Here is a 21,104-nt window from a genome sequence, read left to right as displayed (position 1 = left end):
GTACATCTGCTGCAGTGGAATATCTTTGAAACTATTCGAATAGCCGTACTCATGGAATTGAGTACCGGGACTCATATGGTACCCTGGTTAGAAATCTAAAGTCTATATGTTTCATAAATTCTTGCTATAACTCTTCCAGATTGTTTATTACTGCTTTTTGCAAAGAACCCTACTATATATCCATGCATAACATATTTCCATGATAACTTGCTGAGTATTGTGGATACTCATCCTTGCTCTTATAACCCCTTTTTCAGATTTGGGTCAATAGGAGGACCCTTATGACTATTACTACAATGACCCCGATAACTTAGAGAATCCCTAAAGGTTATACCTCACTAGTCAGAATGTCAGAATGTTTATCCGCTGTGTATTAAATAGTTAGGTGAGTACCTATTATTGTAAAAACCCGTAGTATTGTAAAACTTTAACGTATGCAATGAATAACCAGTTATATTGTATGTATGAATATCTACTGATCCAGGGATTGATACATTAATTTACGTCAGATCCAAGTTGTTAGTTTCGGGCTCCGACAAGGGAAGGCACCAGCGATAAGATAGAATAAATAAGCACCAACAACAAATGAGAGTTGCAGTAGCGGAAAACTGAAGATAAGAAGGAGAAGGCCCAACTCGGACTCGGGTGGCAGTCTAAGGTTGCCATACTAAAAGAGGCCCAAATCAGTCATACGAACTCCGATTGGGTTGTATGAGCACTTGTTGGAAAGATAACTTCAAGCCCGATCTAGATTGTGCTCATGGGCTACAAGACTCAAAGTGGTCACATCGCAATCACCGAAACAATTTGTGCCTGTAATATGTAGTTTCCAAATTGAGTCCTAGTTTGTTTCCTAGTATTGGAGTTGTATGTAAGGCCTTGTGCTCAACTAGGAAGGTTAGACCACGTTTATTCTAATGAAAATTGCAGCAAATTTTCTCTTGTTCTTCTCCTAGGTTTTGTGCCGCCGCCGCTAAACTAGAGAGAGGGATTGGGAGTTCTGCCATAGATTGTTCTTACTTTTCCTTGCAGGGAATTGAGGGGGCACTAGATCCACTTTTGCGTGGTCAAGTGGATCAACCTATCAAAGCGTGTGGTTTTGCGAATTCGTGGTGAAAGGTGTGTAGCACGGGCAGCGTGTTGTTCATCCAGTTCGTGAGGTTTCACGGTGTATCTAGATCCTACGTCGAAAAGGTCTGGCTTTCCCCGTATCATCTTGGTATCAGAGCACGGTTGTCTCGGTAGGATGTTTTACCCTAGCTACATATTTTATTTCTGTCCTATACACAAAAACCCTTAACAAAAATAGCCCATAGTTTGCAATCTGGTTATAGTGTTTTTTTTGTTAGGTTTTAATCCATTAGACTTGTGTTTGGTTGCTGATCTTAGTGTTCCTTCGTGTTACACTTGAGCCTATATCAATTTATCTTGTGTGCTAGATTTTATTTCTTGTCGTGTTCTGAATTTTCATTGCGTATTTCGTGCAGTAAAATAGTCATCAAAGTTGCATAGAGGGTCGGAAATCAGTGTTTAAATACTTGTTGGAAAGAGCACGTGGTTTCCTACAAATCATTATCTCTGGTCGACATCTTAATTCGGCCATTATCTGCGTGTTTCGGAGACAACAAAGTTAGTGGTTGTTCTGAGTTTTGTTTGAGTCTTATTTCAGTTTGTGTGCTGAGTCCATACATCAATAATACAAAAAAAATAGTGAGCCTATTCTATCCTTTGCTAATACTTTTGAACCCATTGAGACTAGCGTAGGAAGTTGCTCTTGGGCTTTGCAAGGTTGTGTTTTTACAGTCATACATGTATTGTTCAATCCGGTGTGCTGATCGTAGTGGCAAGAAAAAAGAAGTAGAAGAGTTCAAAAAAAAAAGAGAAAGCAAAAAAAAAAGGAAGGATTACAAAAAAAAAAGAGAAGTGTTGCGGTCACCACATCTGTTGTTTGTTTCAGAAGTTAGTCTTTAATTGTTTTGTGCAAATCTAGTAGCCCAATTCAGATTTTGAGCAATCAGCTAGCGTCTCTCCTTGTACTTTTGCAACACGAGCTTTTGATTTCATATCCATTTTGTGATAGCTCTCTTCTTGGTTACATAGGTCCCATTATCATTGTGTGAGTGTTGTACACTTCATTTGTATCATGTGATCAGCAACTAAGCATTTTTTTTCTAGCTTGGATTACTACTTAACAAGAAAATATCTTGAATTTAGAATTGCTAGGACACACACTTAGCCATCCATGTGTGCAATTGCTCCTGAACTGTGAATTCGCCTAACCATCACCTTTGAGTTGTCTACTACCATTAGGGTGTAATCATCCCCTCATCTCAAGAAGGAAGGATAAGAACATCGATTGGTAAGAAGGGTGTAGTTGAGAGATTCCACAATTTTTTTTCTTTCTATTCGCTGCTGCATATAGGAATTTCTCATAACTAACCATGGCAAGAATAGGAGAAGCTTAAGATGTTGAAGATGACGGTAATAGCAATGAACCAATCACCCGTCTCCAATACAAAGCATTGAGAGATGTGTTGCGAAGGGAGATGAATTCCAGGATGGACACTCTAGAGGGGAGAACAGATGAACTATCATAGAAGTTCGAAAAGACTATTCAAGATTTTGAGGTACAAGTGAACAACAATATGGAGCAATTGCGGCAAAATATTGTTCAAGATCTTGAACATCTTCTGAGGCCTCATGTTGAGGATGATAGTGTCCATGGATCCTTGCATGATGAGACGGATGGTGAAGCTACTGCTCGTGAGCAACGTGAAGCACAACAAAGACGCAATATTGCTGCTGCACACGCCATGCGTCCACATGGGCGTGGACATGGTAATGGTGGCAATGGGAGGGGTCGCGGCCGTGCTGGTCGTGGCCATGCTATTGGTGCACATGAAGATGATGTTGATGCAGACTTCGTGTTGGATCAAGATGATGGGCACCAACGGCGTCGTGCTCGCAATGGCTAGCGTGAGGATAGGTTTGGAAAAGTCAAGGTTACCATACCAAAATTTTGTGGTACCAACGATCCTGAGGAGTATCTTACTTGGGAATTAAAGGTTGATAAGATATTACGTATGCGCAACTACACTGAAGAAACAAAGTTACACATGGCATCACTTGAATTTGATGAGTATGCTCTGATTTGGTGGGAGCAAGTGCTGAACCAAAGGGAGGAACACGATGAACCTGCTGTTGCTACATGGGTACAGATGAAGCATGAGATGCATGCACGATTTGTTCCAAGTCACTACAAACGTGATCTTTTTGAAAGATTGCAGAATATGAGGCAAGGAACATGCTTTGTAGAGGAGTACTACATGGAGATGGAGAAAGCCATGATTTGAGCCAAAGTGAAGGAAGATGAAGAGCAAACAATGGCACGTTTCCTTGCTGGTCTAAATCATCCCATCAAACACATAGTCAATTTTCATACATACAACACTGTTGTGCAATTGGTGCACCAAGCTACAAAGGCAGAGCATCAAGTCCAAGAAGATGCAAATGTGGCACGCAACACCTCATTTGCTGCTCGCTCTTTGTCCAATGGAGATAGACCGACCCCAAAGTTTAACTTGAGCAAGAACTTCACCTCTAGCAACTCTCCTTCTCTCAATTCAGCAAGTAAGAAAGAGGAGAGTACACAAAGTGCAAGCAAGAAACCTGTTGTTCCTGCAGGTAGCAGCACCTCTTCGGTGGGTTCTATGCCAAAGAGTAGCAATATTTAGTGCTTCAAATGCCTTGGACATGGTCACATGCAAAAGGACTACCCAAATAATAAGACAATGCTGATTTTGGAGGATGGTGAATATGAATCAACAAGTGAAGATGAGGATGATCTAGCTGCTGGTTTGACGCATTTTGATGATGCTCAAGAGGAGGATGAGGAAAATGGTGTTGTGTATTGTGACTTTGAAGAGGGACCTTCACTTGTTGTTGCTCCAAAAGTTTTGACGGTTCAGCCCAAGATTGATCATGAACAACGATGCAATTTATTTCAGACCAAGGCAAAAGTTGATGGCAAGGTATGCAAAGTAATCATTGATGGTGGTAGTTGTCATAGCCTAGCTAGTAAGGAGATGTGCGGCATGCTTGGTTTGAATCTGGTGCATCATCCTCATCCGTATCATGTGCAATGGTTTAGTGATTGTGGGGAAGTGAAGATACAATTCATGGTGCATGTAACATTTCAGTTTGGGGACTATTGTGACACTGTGGAGTGTGATGTGGTGCCAATGACGGTGTGTCACTTGCTACTTGGTAGGCCGTGGCAATATGATCGTGCGGTGCAACATGATGGCCGTGCAAATCAGTACAAGTTGAGGTGGAAAGAAAAGGATATAGTGCTGCGACCTATGACTCCTTCACAAATTATAAATGAGAATTGCCAAAAGCTAGAAGTTACTGTTGAGAGTGATAAAAAAAAAGCGAGCAAAAGAGTGTTATCCACAAATCGGTGAGTGAGAGCCACAAGCCAAAACAAAGTGGTAAAAAGAAAAGTGAGGGAGAGAGGCTTGTGATGTTAGCCACAAAATCCGAAATGAGAGAAATGAGAGATGATCCCACTATGTTGCACTTTGTCTTGCTATACAAAGATGCACTGCTTTGTACTAATGAGTTAACATCTCTTCCTAGTGTGGCCTCTCATGTTTTGCAGGAGTATGATGATGTGTTTCCACAAGAAGTGCCAGCTGGTTTGCCACCAATTCGTGGTATTGAACATCAAATTGACTTGATTCCTCGGGCATCTCTTCCCAACCATCCACCTTATCGTACCAATCCAGAGGAAACAAAAGAAATTCAGCGACAAGTACAAGAACTTCTAAACAAAGGGTACGTACGTGAAAGCCTTAGTCCTTGTGATGTCCCTGTTATTCTTGTTCCAAAGAAAGATAGTACATGGCGCATGTGTGTTGATTGTAGAGCAATTAATAGCATTACTGTTAGATATCGCCATCTTATTCCTAGGCTTGATGATATGCTAGATGAACTTAGTGGTGCTGTCATATTCTCTAAAATTGATTTGTGTAGTGGTTACCATCAAATTCGAATGAAAGAAGGGGATGAATAGAAAACTGCCTTTAAAACAAAGTTTGGATTGTATGAGTGGTTAGTAATGCCTTTTGGTTTGACTAATGCACCAAGTACATTCATGCGTCTGATGAATTATGTTCCAAGGGCTTTCATTGGGAAATTTGTGGTAGTGTGCTTTGATGACATTTTGATATATAGTAAAACAATGGGGGAACACCTTGCTCACATTCGGCAAGTGCTAGAGATGCTTAGGTCTGAACGCTTGTTTGCTAAGTTTGAAAAGTGCACTTTTTGCAAAGAAAAGGTGGTGTTTCTTGGATATGTTGTTTCTGGACAGGGTGTAGAAGTTGATGAATCTAGGGTTGAATCAATTAAAAATTGGCCTACACCTGTGAATGTTAGTCAAGTGCGCAGTTTTCATGGCCTTGCTGGTTTTTATAGGCGCTTTGTGAAAGATTTTAGCAGTATTGCAACCCCGTTAAATGAGTTAACAAAAAATGGTGTGTCTTTTGAATGGGGAAAAGCACAAGAGGATTCTTTTTGTGAGCTGAAAAAGAGGCTAACTGAAGCACCATTGCTTATTTTACTTGATTCACTAAAATTTTTGAGATTGAATGTGATGCAAGTGGAATCGGTATTGGTGGTGTTTTGATGCAGGAAGGTAAGCCCATTGCATATTTTAGTGAGAAGCTTGGTAGTGCACAATTGAATTACCCTGTTTATGATAAAGAACTCTATGCTCTTGTACGTGCTTTGGAAACTTGGCAACATTATCTTTGGCGGAAGGAGTTTGTTATTCATTCTGATCATGAAGCTTTGAAATATTTAAGAGGCCAAGCTAATCTGAACCGTAGGCATGCTAAGTGGGTTGAGTTTATTGAGTCCTTTCCATACATTGTGCGATATAAGAAAGGAAAAGAGAATGTGGTTGCTGATGCTTTATCTCACAAGAGTGTGCTTTTGATTCAATTAGACGTGAAAGTTTCAGGTTTAGAGAGTTTGAAAGAATTGTACGCTAAGGATAGCGAATTTTCAGATCCATATTCTAAGTGTTTGGATGGGAAAGGCTGGGAGAAGTATCATTTGCATGATGGGTTTTTATTTCGTGCTAACAAGCTATGTGTTCTAGAATCGTCTGTGCGTTTGCTTTTGTTGCAGGAGTCACATGCAGGAGGTTTGATGGGACATTTTGGAGGAGAAAAGATCTACATGCTGCTATCTGAGAATTTCTATTGGCCTAAGTTGAGGCGTGACGTTGAGAGGTATGTGCAAAGGTGTGTCACTTGTCATAAAGCAAAATCGAAATTGAATCCCCATGGTTTGTACACTCCATTACCTATCCCTAATGCACCTTGGGAGGATATTAGTACGGACTTTGTTTTAGGATTGCCTAGGACAACGAGGGGGAGGGATTCAATATTTGTAGTTGTTGATAGATTTTCATAAATGGCACACTTTATTCCCTGTCACAAAAGCGACGACGCGTCGCACGTAGCTGACTTGTTTTTCAAGGAGGTTGTACGCTTGCATGGAGTACCTCGCACTATTGTTTCAGATCGTGATGTCAAGTTCATGAGTTATTTTTGGAAGACTTTGTGGGCTAAGCTTGGGACTAAGTTGTTGTTTTCAACGACTTGTTACCCCCAAACTGACGGACAAACGGAGGTGGTGAATCGAACACTTTCTATGTTGCTGAGAACGATGATTAAGAAGAACTTGAAAGAATGGGAAGATTGTTTGCCACATGTGGAGTTTGCATATAATAGGGTGGTACATTCTACTACTCAACTCAGTCCGTTTGAGGTCGTGTATGGTTTCAATCCAATCACACCACTTGATTTGCTGCCCCTGCCGCTTCAAGAACGTGCCAATATGGAAGCAACAAAGCGTGCAGATTATGTGAAGAAAATGCATGAGAAGACGAAGGAGACCATTGAGAGAAAAATTCAGTCCTATGCTGCACGGCAAACAAACATAGAAATAAGATGCTATTTCAACCCGGTGATTTAGTTTGGGTGCACCTTCACAAGGATCGTTTTCCGGAGAAGCGGAAGTCCAAGCTTATGCCATTGGAGATGGGCCATTCAGGGTTTTGGAGAAAATCAATGACAATGCTTATAAGATAGATCTTCCCGGTGATTACGCAGTTAGTAACACATTCAATGTGGCTGATTTGTCACCATTCTTTGGCACGGAAGAAACAAATTCGAGGACGAATCCTTTTCAAGTGGGGGAGGATGATGAGGACCTACCTAGGTCCTCACATTCTTCTATTGCCACTCCCGATCCAACAATCTCCAATGCGTATAAGGGACCTATGACACAAGCACGTGCACGGGAAATTCGAAATAAGGTGAATCTGTTCCTAAGTACTTTGAATTATGATAGTAGTGAGCATAATTTACTACCTAATAGTTGCTCTTTTCTTGTGCTTAGATTTGAAGGTATGACATGATTGGAGACCGAAAGACAAGAGGAAGAGCTCTCTGATCCAATACATTGTTTAATGGCGCAAACCCATACCGTTATTACCGAGAGGGGGGTGTGGAGGGATGGCACCAGCGACAAGATAGAACAAATCAGCACCAACAACAAAGGAGAGTTGCAGTACCGGAAAAGTGAAGATAAAAACGAGAAGGCCCAACTCGGACTCGGGTGGCAGTCTGAGGTTGCCATACTAAAAGAGGCCCAAATCAGTCATACGGACTCCGATTAGGTTGTATGAGCACTTGCTAGAAAGATAACTTCAAGCCCGATCCAGATTGTGCACATGGGCTACAAGACTCGAAGCGGTCACGTCGCAATCACCAAAACAATTCGTGCCTGTAATATGTAGTTTCCAAATTGAGTCCTAGTTTGTTTCCTAGTATGTAAGGCCTTGTGCTCGACCAGAAAGGTTAGACCACGCTTATTCTAATGAAAATTGCAGCAAATTTGCTCTTGTTCTTCTCCTAGGTTTTGTGCCGCCGCTGCTAAACTATAGAGAGGGATTGGGAGTTCTGCCATAGATTGTTCTTGCTTTTCCTTGCAGGGAATTGAGGGGTCAATAGATCCACTTTTGCGTGGTCAAGTGGATCAACGTATCAAAGCGTGTGGTTTTGTGAATTCATGGTGAAAGGTGAGTTGCACGGGCAGCGTGTTGTTCATCCAGTTCATGAGGTTTCACGGTTTATCTGGATCCTACATCAAGAAGGTCGGGTGTTGGTATTTCTTACGATCACAGATAGAATCCGCAAGCGCACGGATATACCAATGTAGCACTTCCCCTACGGAGTATTCCATGGGTATCGAATCCAAGGGAACGTGTGTGGTCAGATCTTCCTCCGGTTCATCCAAGGACACCAATCATATGACAGGCCAGGATAGAGAGGATTTACTAGCGAGAAACAGTGTATAGGGAAAGCTTAACTTTAATCTTAATGCAATACTTCAGGCACTAGCAACCCGCTGTTCCCAGATGTCGCTCTACTACGTACCCGGACAGGGAGGACTTAAAGTGCTCTTTAGGGCTGTCACCACCTCTACACGTACCTCAAACGAACTGTGGGATACGCAGCAACCACTGGAGATTAATTACCTAGACACCGCGTCTACGCAATTAAAAACTACTCTAGTTTCGATCAAACACTAAAGCAATCACTATAAATATATGGACTATAGTGAACAATGATCCCGTATGCTAATTAGGAACTAACCAAGAGATAATTCTCATGAGATAATTCTAAATTACTTAGGAAGAATATTATATTGAATTCAGAGTAATAAACAGAATAAAAGAAATGAGAGAAGATTACCGACAACTCCGGAATTTTTCCGACTTCTACTCTACTCTCTTCCTATTCTAGTATACAATATAATACAGTAGAGCCACTTATAATTCAGCTCAAGCATGGAAGTGTGTGTGTGAGTGAAGGAGTGAAGCTCCTTTTATAGAGCAGTTATGACGGTTGTGAGAAGGGGAAATGTCCGAACTGCCCCGCAACCGCCATCAGGAGATCATCTGGAGTGTCCATGCCAAACCCCAGGATCAACGGTGATTAGGGGGGTTCGGCCGAACCTGGGCTGGGCCCTCCCGGCCTGGCCTTCGGCCTGTGAACTCCCTAGACTCTCCTCTGTCCATTTCTTGGAGTTTTGGGCTGATTCTCTAGTATTTTGATGAAGTTCACAACCCATCCTCGTATGGATACAAAATTCTCCTCACTTTAGTCTAGATTTCCTCCCAACCTCGGGGTTTATCACCTGCATACAAATATACACCAACACTTGCGGATTATGTGAAATTAAGCACCTATTACAAAGTTGGATGTTTTATTATCTGAACTATATGTAGATAATGGCGGTATAGAATCGGCCTTTAACAACCGCCAACAAAACCCCCCACACTTAGCTCTTTGCTCGTCCCTGAGTAAAGGTTAGAGTAAAATGAATTTCTTCAAGATATGAATCAAGCATATAAATTATTCACAACCATACCTGCACCTGTGAACTGTATCAGTGGCTATCATCTTGAGTAATTGATAAATGGAATGATCTGATTCCAGTCCTTCTTGCTTCTCCTGTCAAACTCATGGGATTTTTATAAATTTTCGCAAACCAGCTCTTTTCCTCATACTGACTTTCTCTCTTATCTCTCAAGGATATATATATATATATATATATATATATATATATATATATATATATATATATATATATATATATATATATATATATATATATATATATATTTCTTTTGGATCCTCACCAAGGCAAAGTGTGCTAGAATTTATCCCTATTCTAAGGCTGATATGTGGAGCTTGGTAGGGATAAATTCTGACATAATTGCATCATATATATTGCAAAGCCAAAATATGGACTCAAGAGGATCATCAGTCATACTCCTAAATCAAGGGTCTTTATTTGTGGTAGAAAATAGAAAAGTGAAATATTTTGTGGAATGGTGGAACAAAGAAATGATTCTCCCATTTTCTATACTTGCTCTCCATTTTGCTTTCTTGGCATGAATATGGAAGGGGCATGACTATATTTTCATTTCACCATGCTCAATGTTTTGAGAGCAAGCTTTATTTCCATCTCTCTTTTTTTTTCTCATTTTTTTATAGCCATGCCTTTCCCTCCATTTTCACCGGAATCAAAAAGTTCAAAAAGCACCAAAACATGATTTTTGAACATATTGGAGTGTATTGGGTGCGTTCGTGGCAAAAACTAACTTCGTGACTCGCGCGACGAACTTTTGTCAATTAATGCCAATATTGGCACACGAGGGTGCGATGTTTTATTACAGGAATCAAAAAGTTCAAAAAGAACCAAAACATGATTTTTGGACATATTGGAGTGTATTGGGTGCGTTCGAGGCAAAAAATCACTTCGTGACTCGCGCGGCGAACTTTTGTCAATTAATACCAATGTTTGTAGACGTGGGTGCGATGTTTTTCACCAGAATAAAAAAGTTCAAAAAGCACCCAAACATGATTTTTGGACATATTGGAGTGTATGGGTGCGTTCGTGGCAAAAACTCACTTCGTGATTCGCGCGGCGAACTTTTGTCAATTAATAACAATGTTGCCATATATTGGCCCACGTACGAGCGATGTTTTTCACCGGAATGAAAATTTTTAAAAAGCATCAAAACATGAATTTTTGACATATTAGAGTGTATTGGATGCGTGCATCGTAAAAACTTACTTCGTGACTCGCGCGACAAACTTTTGTCAATTAATGCCAATATTGGCATATATTGGCAAACGTGCGTGCGATGTTTTTCACCAGAATGAAAAATTTCAAAAAGTACCAAAACATGATTTTTGGACATCTTATATATACCAGAATCAAAAAGTTCAAAAAGCAGAAAAACATTATTTTTGGACATATTGGAGTGTATTGGGTGAGTTCGTGGCAAAAAGTCACTTCGTGACTCGCGCGACGAACTTTTGTCAATTATAGTCAATGTTGGCAGAGGTGGGTGTGATGTTTTTTACCGTAATGAAAAATTTCAAAAAGCACCAAAAAAATGATTTTTGGACATCATGGATTGTATTGGGTGCGTGCGTGGCAAAAATTCACTTTGTGACTCGCGCGGCAAACTTTTGTCAATTAATGCCAATGTTGGCATATATTGGCACACATGCGTGCGATGTTTTCTACCGGAATGAAAAAGTTCAAAAAGCACCAAAAACTCACTTCGTGACTCGTGCGGCAAACTTTTATCAATTAAAGCCAATGTTGGCAGACGAGGGTGCGATGTTATATACCAGAATCAAAAAGTTCAAAAAGTACCAAAACATGATTTTTGGACATATTGGAGTTTATTGGGTGCGTTCGTGTCAAAAACTCACTTCGTGACTCGCGCGGCGATCTTTTGTCAATTAATGCCGATATAGGCACACGTGGGTGCCATGTTATTCACCGGAATCAAAAGGTTCAAAAAGCAACAAAACATGATTTTTGGACAAATTGGAGTGTATTGGGTGCGTTCGTGGCAAAAACTCGCTTCGTGACGCGCGGCGAACTTTTGTCAATTAATGCAGATATTGGCACACGTGGGTGGGATGTTATCTACCGGAATTAAAAAGTTCAAAAAGCTCCAAAAAATGATTTTTGGACATGTTATGTACCAGAATCAAAAATTTCAAAATGCACCAAAACATTATTTTTGGACATATTGGAGTGTATTGGGAGAGTTCATATCAAAACTCACTTCGTGTCTCGCGCGGCGAACTTTTGTCAATTAATGTGGATATTGGGACACGTGGCTGCCATGTTTTTCACCGGAATTAAAAAGTTCAAAAAGCACCAAAAAATAATATTTGGACATGTTATATACAAGAATCAAAAAGTTCAAAATGCACCAAAATATTATTTTTGGACATATTGGAGTGTATTGGGAGAGTTCGTGACAAAACTCACATCGTGACTCACGCGGCGAACTTTTGTCAATTAATGCCTATATTGGGACACGTAGGTGCCATGTTTTGCACCAGAATTAAAAAGTTCAAAAAGCACAAAAAAAATGATTTTTGGACATGTTATATACCAGAATCGAAAAGATCAAAATGCACCAAAACATGATTTTTGGACATATTGGATTGTATTGGGTGCGTGCGTGGCAAAAATTCACTTTGTGACTCGCGCAGCAAACTTTTGTCAATTAATGCCAATGTTGGCATATATTGGCACAAATGCGTGCGATGTTTTTCACCGGAATGAAAAAGTTCAAAAGGCACAAAAAAATCACTTTGTGACTCGTGCGGCGAACTTTTATCAATTAAAGCCAATGTGGGCAGACGAGGGTGCGATGTTTTTCATCGGAATGAAAAAGTTCAAAAAGCACCAAAAAAAAAAAGATTTTCGGACATGTTATATACCAGAATCAAAAAAGTTCAAAAAGCACCAAAACATTATTTTTGGACATATTGGAGTGTATTGGCAGAGTTCGTGGCAAAACTCACTTCGTGACTCGCGCGGCGAACTTTTGTCAATTAATGCCGATATTGGGACACGTAGGTTTTTCACCGGAATTAAAAAGTTCAAAAAGCACCAAAAAATGATTTTTGGACATGTTATATACCAGAATCAAAAAGTTCAAAATGCACCAAAACATGATTGTTGGACATATTGGAGTGTATTAGGTGCGTTCGTGGCAAAAACTCGCTTCGTGACTTGCACGGCGAACTTTTGTCGCTTACTGCCAATATTGGCACACGTGGGTGCGATGTTATATATCGGAATAAAAAAGTTCAAAAAGTACCAAAACATGATTTTTGGACGTATTGGAGTGTATTGGGTGCGTTCATGGCAAAAACACGCTTCGTGACTCGCGCGGCGATCTTTTGTCAGTTAATGCCGATATTGGCACACGTGGGTGCCATGTTTTTCACCGGAATCAAAAGGTTCAAAAAGCAAGAAAACATGATTTTTGGACATATTGGAGTGTATTGGGTGTGTTCGTGGCGAAAACTCACTTCGTGACTCGCGTGGCGAACTGTTGTCAATTAATGCTGATAATGGCACACGTGGGTGCGTTATTTTTAAGTGGAATGAAAAAGTTCAGAAAGCACCAAAACATGATTTTTGGACAAATTGGAGTGTATTCAGTGCGTTCGTGGCAAAAACTCACTTCGTAACTCGCGCGGCGAACTTTTGTCAATTAATGCCGATATTGGGACACGTGGGTGCAAGGTTTTTCACCGGAATTAAAAAGTTCAAAAAGCACAAAAAAATGATTTTTGGACATGTTATATACAAGAATCAAAAAGTTCAAAATGCACCAAAACATGATTATTTGACATCTTGGAGTGTCTTGGGTCCGCTCGTGGCAAAAACTCACTTCTAACTCGCGCGGCGAACTTTTGTCAATTAATGCCGATATTGGCACACGTGTGTGCCACGTTTTTCACCGGAATCAAAAGGTTCAAAAAGCAAGAAAACATGATTTTTGACATATTGAAGTGTATTGGGTGCGTTCGTGGCAAAAACTCGCTTCGTGACTCGCGCGGCAATGTTTTGTCAATTAATGCCGATATTGGCACACGTGGGTGCGTTGTTTTTATCTGGATTGAAAAAGTTCAAAAGGCACCAAAACATGATTTTTGGACATATTGGAGTGTATTGGGTGCGTTCGTGGCAAAAACTCAATACGTGACTCGCACGACAAACTTAATTAATGCCGATATTGGCACACGTGGGCGGATGTTATTTACCGGAATGAAAAAGTTCAAAAAGCAGAAAAACATGATTTTTGGACAAATTGGAGTGTATTGGGTGTGTTCGTGGCGAAAACTCACTTCGTGACTCGCGTGGCGAACTGTTGTCAATTAATGCTGATAAAGGCACACGTGGGTGCGTTATTTTTAACCGGAATGAAAAAGTTCAAAAAGCACCAAAACATGATTTTTGGACATATTGGAGTGTATTCCGTGCGTTCGTGGCAAAAACTCACTTCGTAACTCGCGCGGCGAACTTTTGTCACTTAATGTCGATATTGGGACACGTGGGTGCCATGTTTTTCACCGGAATTAAAAAGTTCAAAAAGCACCAAAAAATGATTTTTGGACATGTTATATACCAGAATCAAAAAGTTCAAAATGCACCAAAACATGATTTTTGGACATATTGGAGCTGGAGTGTGTTGGGTCCGTTCGTGGCAAAAACTCGCTTCGTGACGCGCGGTGAACTTTTGTCAATTAATGCCGATAGTGGCACACGTGTGTGCGTTGTTTTTAACTGGAATGAAAAAGAGCAAAAAGCACCAAAAAATGTTTTTTTGGACATATTGGAGTGTATTGGGTGCGTTCGTGGTAAAAGCTCACTTCGTGACTCGCGCGGTAATTTTTTGTCAATTAATGACGATATTGGCACACGTGGGTGCGATGTTATATACCGGAATCAAAAAGTTCAAAAAGTACCAAAACATAATTTTTGGACATATTGGAGTTTATTGGGTGCGTTCGTGGCAAAAACTCACTTCGTGGCTCGCGCAGCGATCTTTTGTCAATTAATGTCGATATAGGCACACGTGGGTGCCATGTTTTTCATCGTTATCAAAAGATTCAAATAGCAACAAAACATGATTTTTGGACAAATTGGAGTGTATTGGGTGCGTTCGTGGCAAAAACTCGCTTCGTGACTCGCGCGGCGATCTTTTGTCAATTAATACCGATATTGGCACACGTGGGTGCGTTGTTTTTATCTAAAATGAAAAAGTTCAAAAAGCACCAAAACATGATTTTTGGATATATTGGAGTGTATTGGGAGCGTTCGTCGCAAAAACTCACTACGTGACTCGTGCGACAAACTTTTGTCAATTAATGCCGATATTGGCACACGTGGGTGCGATGTTATTTACCGGAATGAAAAAGTTCAAAAAGCAGAAAACATGATTTTTGGTCAAATTGGAGTGTATTGGGTGTATTCGTGGCGAAAACTCACTTCGTGACTCGCGTGGCGAACTGTTGTCAATTAATGCTGATAATGGCACACGTGGGTGCGTTATTTTTAACCAGAATGAAAGAGTTCAGAAAGCACCAAAACATGTTTTTATGACATATTGGAGTATATTCCGTGCGTTCGTGGCAAAAACTCAGTTCGTAACTCGCGCGGCGAACTTTTGTCAATTAATGCCGATATTGGGACACGTGGGTGCCATGTTTTTCACCGGAATTAAAAAGTTCAAAAAGCACCAAAAAATGATTTTTGGACATGTTATATACCAGAATCAAAAAGTTTAAAATGCACCAAAACATGATTTTTGGACATATTGGAGTGTGTTGGGTCCGTTCGTGGCGAAAGCTCGCTTCGTGACGCGCGGTGAACTTTTGTCAATTAATGCCGATAGTGGCACACGTGTGTGCATTGTTTTTAACTGGAATGAAAAACAGCAAAAAGCACCAAAAAATGTTTTTTTGGACATATTGGAGTTATTGGGTGCGTTCGTGGCAAAAGCTCACTTCGTGACTCACGCGGTAATGTTTTGTCAATTAATGACGATATTGGCACACGTGGGTGCAATGTTATATACCGGAATCAAAAAGTTCAAAAAGTACCAAAACATAATTTTTGGACATATTGGAGTTTATTGGGTGCGTTCGTGGCAAAAACTCACTTCGTGGCTCGCGCGGCGATCTTTTGTCAATTAATGTCGATATAGGCACACGTGGGTGCCATGTTTTTCACCGGAATCAAAAGATTTAAAAAGCAACAAAACATGATTTTTGGACAAATTGGAGTGTACTTGGTGCGTTCGTGGCAAAAACTCGCTTCGTGACTCGCGCGGCGATCTTTTGTCAATTAATACCGATATTGGCACAAGTGGGTGCGTTGTTTCTAACCAGAATGAAAAAGTTCAAAAAGCGCCAAAACATGATTTTTGGACATATTGGAGTGTATTGGGTGCGTTTGTGGCAAAAACTTACTTCGTGACTCGGGCGGCGAACTTTTGTCAATTAATGCCGATATTGGCACACGTGGGTGCGACGTTATATAACGGAATGAAAAAGTTTGAAAAGCACCAAAACATCATTTTTGGTCATATTGTAGTGTATTGGGTGCATTCGTGGCAAAAACTCACTTCGTGACTCGGGCGGCCAACTTTTCTCAATTAATGCCGATATTGGCACACGTGCGTGCGTTGTTTTTAACCGAAATTAAAAAGTTCAAAACGCACCAAAACATCATTTTTGGACATATTGGAGTGTATTGGGTACGTTCGTGGCAAAAACTCACTTCGTGACTCGCGCGGCGAACTTTTGTCAATTAATGCCGATATTGGCACACGTGCGTGCGTTGTTTTTAACCGAAATTAAAAAGTTCAAAACGCACCAAAACATCATTTTTGGACATATTGGAGTGTATTGGGTGCGTTCGTGGCAAAAACTCACATCGTGACTCGGGCGGCGAACTTTTGTCAATTAATGCCGATATTGGCACACGTGGGTGCGACGTTATATAACGGAATGAAAAAGTTTTAAAAGCACCAAAACATCATTTTTGGTCATATTGTAGTGTATTGGGTGCATTCGTGGCAAAAACTCACTCCGTGACTCGCGCGGCGAACTTTTCTCAATTAATGCCGATGTTGGCACACGTGCATGCGTTGTTTTTTACCGGAATGAAAAAGTTAGAAAAGCACCAAAAGATCATTTTTGGACATATTGGAGTGTATTGGGTTCGTTCGTGCCCAAAACTAACTTCGTGACTCGCGCGGCGAACTTTTGTCAATTAATGCCGATATTGGCACACGTGGGTGCGATTTTATATACCGGAACGAAACAGTTCAAAAAGCAGAAAAACATGATTTTTTGACATATTGGAGTGTATTGGGTGCGTTCGTGGCAAAAACTCACTTCGTGACTCGCGCGACGAACTTCTGTAAAGTAATGCCAATATTGGCACTCGTGCGTGCGTTGTTTTTAACCGGAATGAAAAATTTCAAAAAGCAGAAAAACATTATTTTTTGACATATTGGAGGGTATAGCGTGTGTTCGTGGCAAAAACTCACTTCGTGACTCGCGCGGCGAACTTTTGTCAATTAATGCCGATATTGGCACACGTGCGTGCGTTGCTTTTAACCGGAATGAAAAAGTTCAAAAAGCAAAAAAAAAAAGATTTTTCGACATATTGGAGTGTATTGGGTGCGTTCGTGGCCAAAAAACTCACCTCGTGACTCGCGCGGCGAACTTTTGTCAATCAATGCCGATATTGGCACACGGGCGTGCGTTGTTTTTAAGCGGAATGAAAATGTTCTAAAAGCACAAAAACATGATTTTTGGACATATTGGAGTGTATTGGGTGCGTTCGTGGCACAAACTCACTTCGTGAGTCACGCGGCGAACTTTTGTCAATTAATGCCGATATTGGTACACGTGTGTGTGTTGTTTTTAACCGGAATGAAAAAGTTCAAAAAGCAAAAAAAAAGATTTTTGGACATATTGGAGTGTACTGGGTGCGTTCGTGGCCAAAACTCACTTCGTGACTCGCGCGGCGAACTTTTGTCAATTAATGCCGATATTGGCACACGGGCGTGCGTTGTTTTTAAGCGGAATGAAAAAGTTAGAAAAGCACCAAAAACATGATTTTTGGACATACTGGAGTGTAGTGGGTGCATTCGTGGCAAAAACTCACTTCGTGATTCGCGCGGCAAACTTTTGTCAATTAATGCCGACATTGGCACACGTGCCTGCTTTGTTTTTAACCGGAATGAAAAAGTTCAAAAAGCAAAAAAAAAGATTTTTGGACATATTGGAGTGTATTGGGTGCGTTCGTGGCCAAAACTCACTTCGTGACTCGCGCGGCGAACTTTTGTCAATTAATGCCGATATTGCCACACGGCGTGCGTTGTTTTTAAGCGGAATGAAAAAGTTCTGAAAGCACCAAAACATGATTTTTCGACATATTGGAGTGTATTGGGAGCGTTCGTGGCACAAACTCACTTCGTGAGTCACGCGGCGAACTTATGTGTATTAATGCCGATATTGGCATACGGGCGTGCGTTGTTTTTAAGCTGAATGAAAAAGTTCTAAAAGCACCAAAACATGATTTTTGGACATATTAGAGTGTATTGGGTGCGTTCGTGGCACAAACTCACTTCGTGAGACACGCGGCGAACTTTTGTCAATTAATGCCGATATTGGCACATGTGCGTGCGTTGTTTTTAACCGGAATGAAAAAGTTAGAAAAGCACCAAAAGATCATTTTTGGACATATACTTGTATTGGGTTCGTTCGTGGCCAAAACTCACTTCGTGACTCGCGCGACGAACTTTTGTCAATTAATGCCGATATTGGCACACGTGCGTGCGTTGTTTTTAACCGGACTGAAAAAGTTCAAAAAGCAAAAAAAAATATTTTTGGACATATTGGAGTGTATTGGGTGCGTTCGTGGCAAAAACTCACTTCGTGACTCGCGCGACGAACTTCTGTAAAGTAATGCCGATATTGGCACTCGTGCGTGCGTTGTTTTTAACCGGAATGAAAAATTTCAAAAAGCAGAAAAACATTATTTTTTGACATATTGGAGGGTATAGCGTGTGTTCGTGGCAAAAACTCACTTCGTGACTCGCGCGGCGAACTTTTGTCAATTAATGCCGATATTGGCACACGTGCGTGCGTTGCTTTTAACCGGAATGAAAAAGTTCAAAAAGCAAAAAAAAAAGATTTTTCGACATATTGGAGTGTATTGGGTGCGTTCGTGGCCAAAAAACTCACCTCGTGACTCGCGCGGCGAACTTTTGTCAATCAATGCCGATATTGGCACACGGGCGTGCGTTGTTTTTAAGCGGAATGAAAATGTTCTAAAAGCACAAAAACATGATTTTTGGACATATTGGAGTGTATTGGGTGCGTTCGTGGCACAAACTCACTTCGTGAGTCACGCGGCGAACTTTTGTCAATTAATGCCGATATTGGTACACGTGTGTGTGTTGTTTTTAACCGGAATGAAAAAGTTCAAAAAGCAAAAAAAAAGATTTTTGGACATATTGGAGTGTACTGGGTGCGTTCGTGGCCAAAACTCACTTCGTGACTCGCGCGGCGAACTTTTGTCAATTAATGCCGATATTGGCACACGGGCGTGCGTTGTTTTTAAGCGGAATGAAAAAGTTAGAAAAGCACCAAAAACATGATTTTTGGACATACTGGAGTGTAGTGGGTGCATTCGTGGCAAAAACTCACTTCGTGATTCGCGCGGCGAACTTTTGTCAATTAATGCCGACATTGGCACACGTGCCTGCTTTGTTTTTAACCGGAATGAAAAAGTTCAAAAAGCAAAAAAAAAGATTTTTGGACATATTGGAGTGTATTGGGTGCGTTCGTGGCCAAAACTCACTTCGTGACTCGCGCGGCGAACTTTTGTCAATTAATGCCGATATTGCCACACGGGCGTGCGTTGTTTTTAAGCGGAATGAAAAAGTTCTGAAAGCACCAAAACATGATTTTTCGACATATTGGAGTGTATTGGGAGCGTTCGTGGCACAAACTCACTTCGTGAGTCACGCGGCGAACTTATGTGTATTAATGCCGATATTGGCATACGGGCGTGCGTTGTTTTTAAGCTGAATGAAAAAGTTCTAAAAGCACCAAAACATGATTTTTGGACATATTAGAGTGTATTGGGTGCGTTCGTGGCAAAAACTCACCTCGTGATTCACGCGACGAACTTTTGTCAATTAATGCCAACATTGGTACACGAGGGTGCCATGTTTTTGACCGAAATGAAAAAGTTCAAAAAGCACCAAAACATGATTTTTGGACATATTGGAGTGTGTTGGGTGCGTTCGTGGCAAAAACTAAATTCGTGATTCGTGCGGCGAACTTTTGTCAATTAATGCCAATATTGGTACACGAGGGTGCGATGTTTTTGACCGGAATGAAAAAGTTCAAAAAGCACCAAAACATGATTTTTGGACCAATTGGAGTGTATTGGGTGCATAAATGGCAAAAACTCACTTCCTGATTCGCGCGGCGAACTTGTCATTTAATGCCAATAATAGCATATATTGGCACACACGGGTGCGATGTTTTTGACCGGAATGAAAAAGTTCAAAAAGCACCAAAACATGATTTTTGCACATATTGGAGTGTGTTGGGTGCGTTCGTGGCAAAAACTCACTTCGTGATTCGTGCGCCGAACTTTTGTCAATTAATGCCAATATTGGTACACGAGGGTGCGATGTTTTTGACCGGAATGAAAAAGTTCAAAAAGCACCAAAACATGATTTTTGGACATATTGGAGTGTGTTGGGTGCGTTCGTGGCAAAAACTCACTTCGTGATTCGTGCGCCGAACTTTTGTCAATTAATGCCAATATTGGTACACGAGGGTGCGATGTTTTTGACCGGAATGAAAAAGTTCAAAAAGCACCAAAACATAATTTTTGGACCAATTGGAGTGTATTGGGTGCATAAATGGCAAAAACTCACTTCCTAATTCGCGCGGCGAACTTGTCATTTAATGCCAATAATAGCATATATTGGCACACACGGGTGCGATGTTTTTGACCGGAATGAAAAAGTTCAAAAAGCACCAAAACATGATTTTTGCACATATTGGAGTGTGTTGGGTGCGTTCGTGGCAAAAACTCACTTCGTGATTCGTGCGCCGAACTTTTGTCAATTAATGCCAATATTGGTACACGAGGGTGCGATGTTTTTGACCGGAATGAAAAAGTTCAAAAAGCACCAAAACATGATTTTTGGACATATTGGAGTGTGTTGGGTGCGTTCGTGGCAAAAACTCACTTCGTGATTCGTGCGCCGAACTTTTGTCAATTAATGCCAATATTGGTACACGAGGGTGCGATGTTTTTGACCGGAATGAAAAAGTTCAAAAAGCACCAAAACATAATTTTTGGACCAATTGGAGTGTATTGGGTGCATAAATGGCAAAAACTCACTTCCTAATTCGCGCGGCGAACTTGTCATTTAATGCAAATAATAGCATATATTGGCCCACACGGGTGCGATGTTTTTGACCGGAATGAAAAAGTTCAAAAAGCACCAAAACATGATTTTTGCACATATTGGAGTGTATTGGGTGCGTTCGTGGCAAAAAATCACCTCGTGATTCGCGCGG

This window comes from Oryza glaberrima, chromosome 5 (assembly GCF_000147395.1).
Source record: "Oryza glaberrima chromosome 5, OglaRS2, whole genome shotgun sequence".
Lineage (NCBI taxonomy): Eukaryota > Viridiplantae > Streptophyta > Magnoliopsida > Poales > Poaceae > Oryza > Oryza glaberrima.
Note: the sequence above shows the minus strand (reverse complement) of the source record.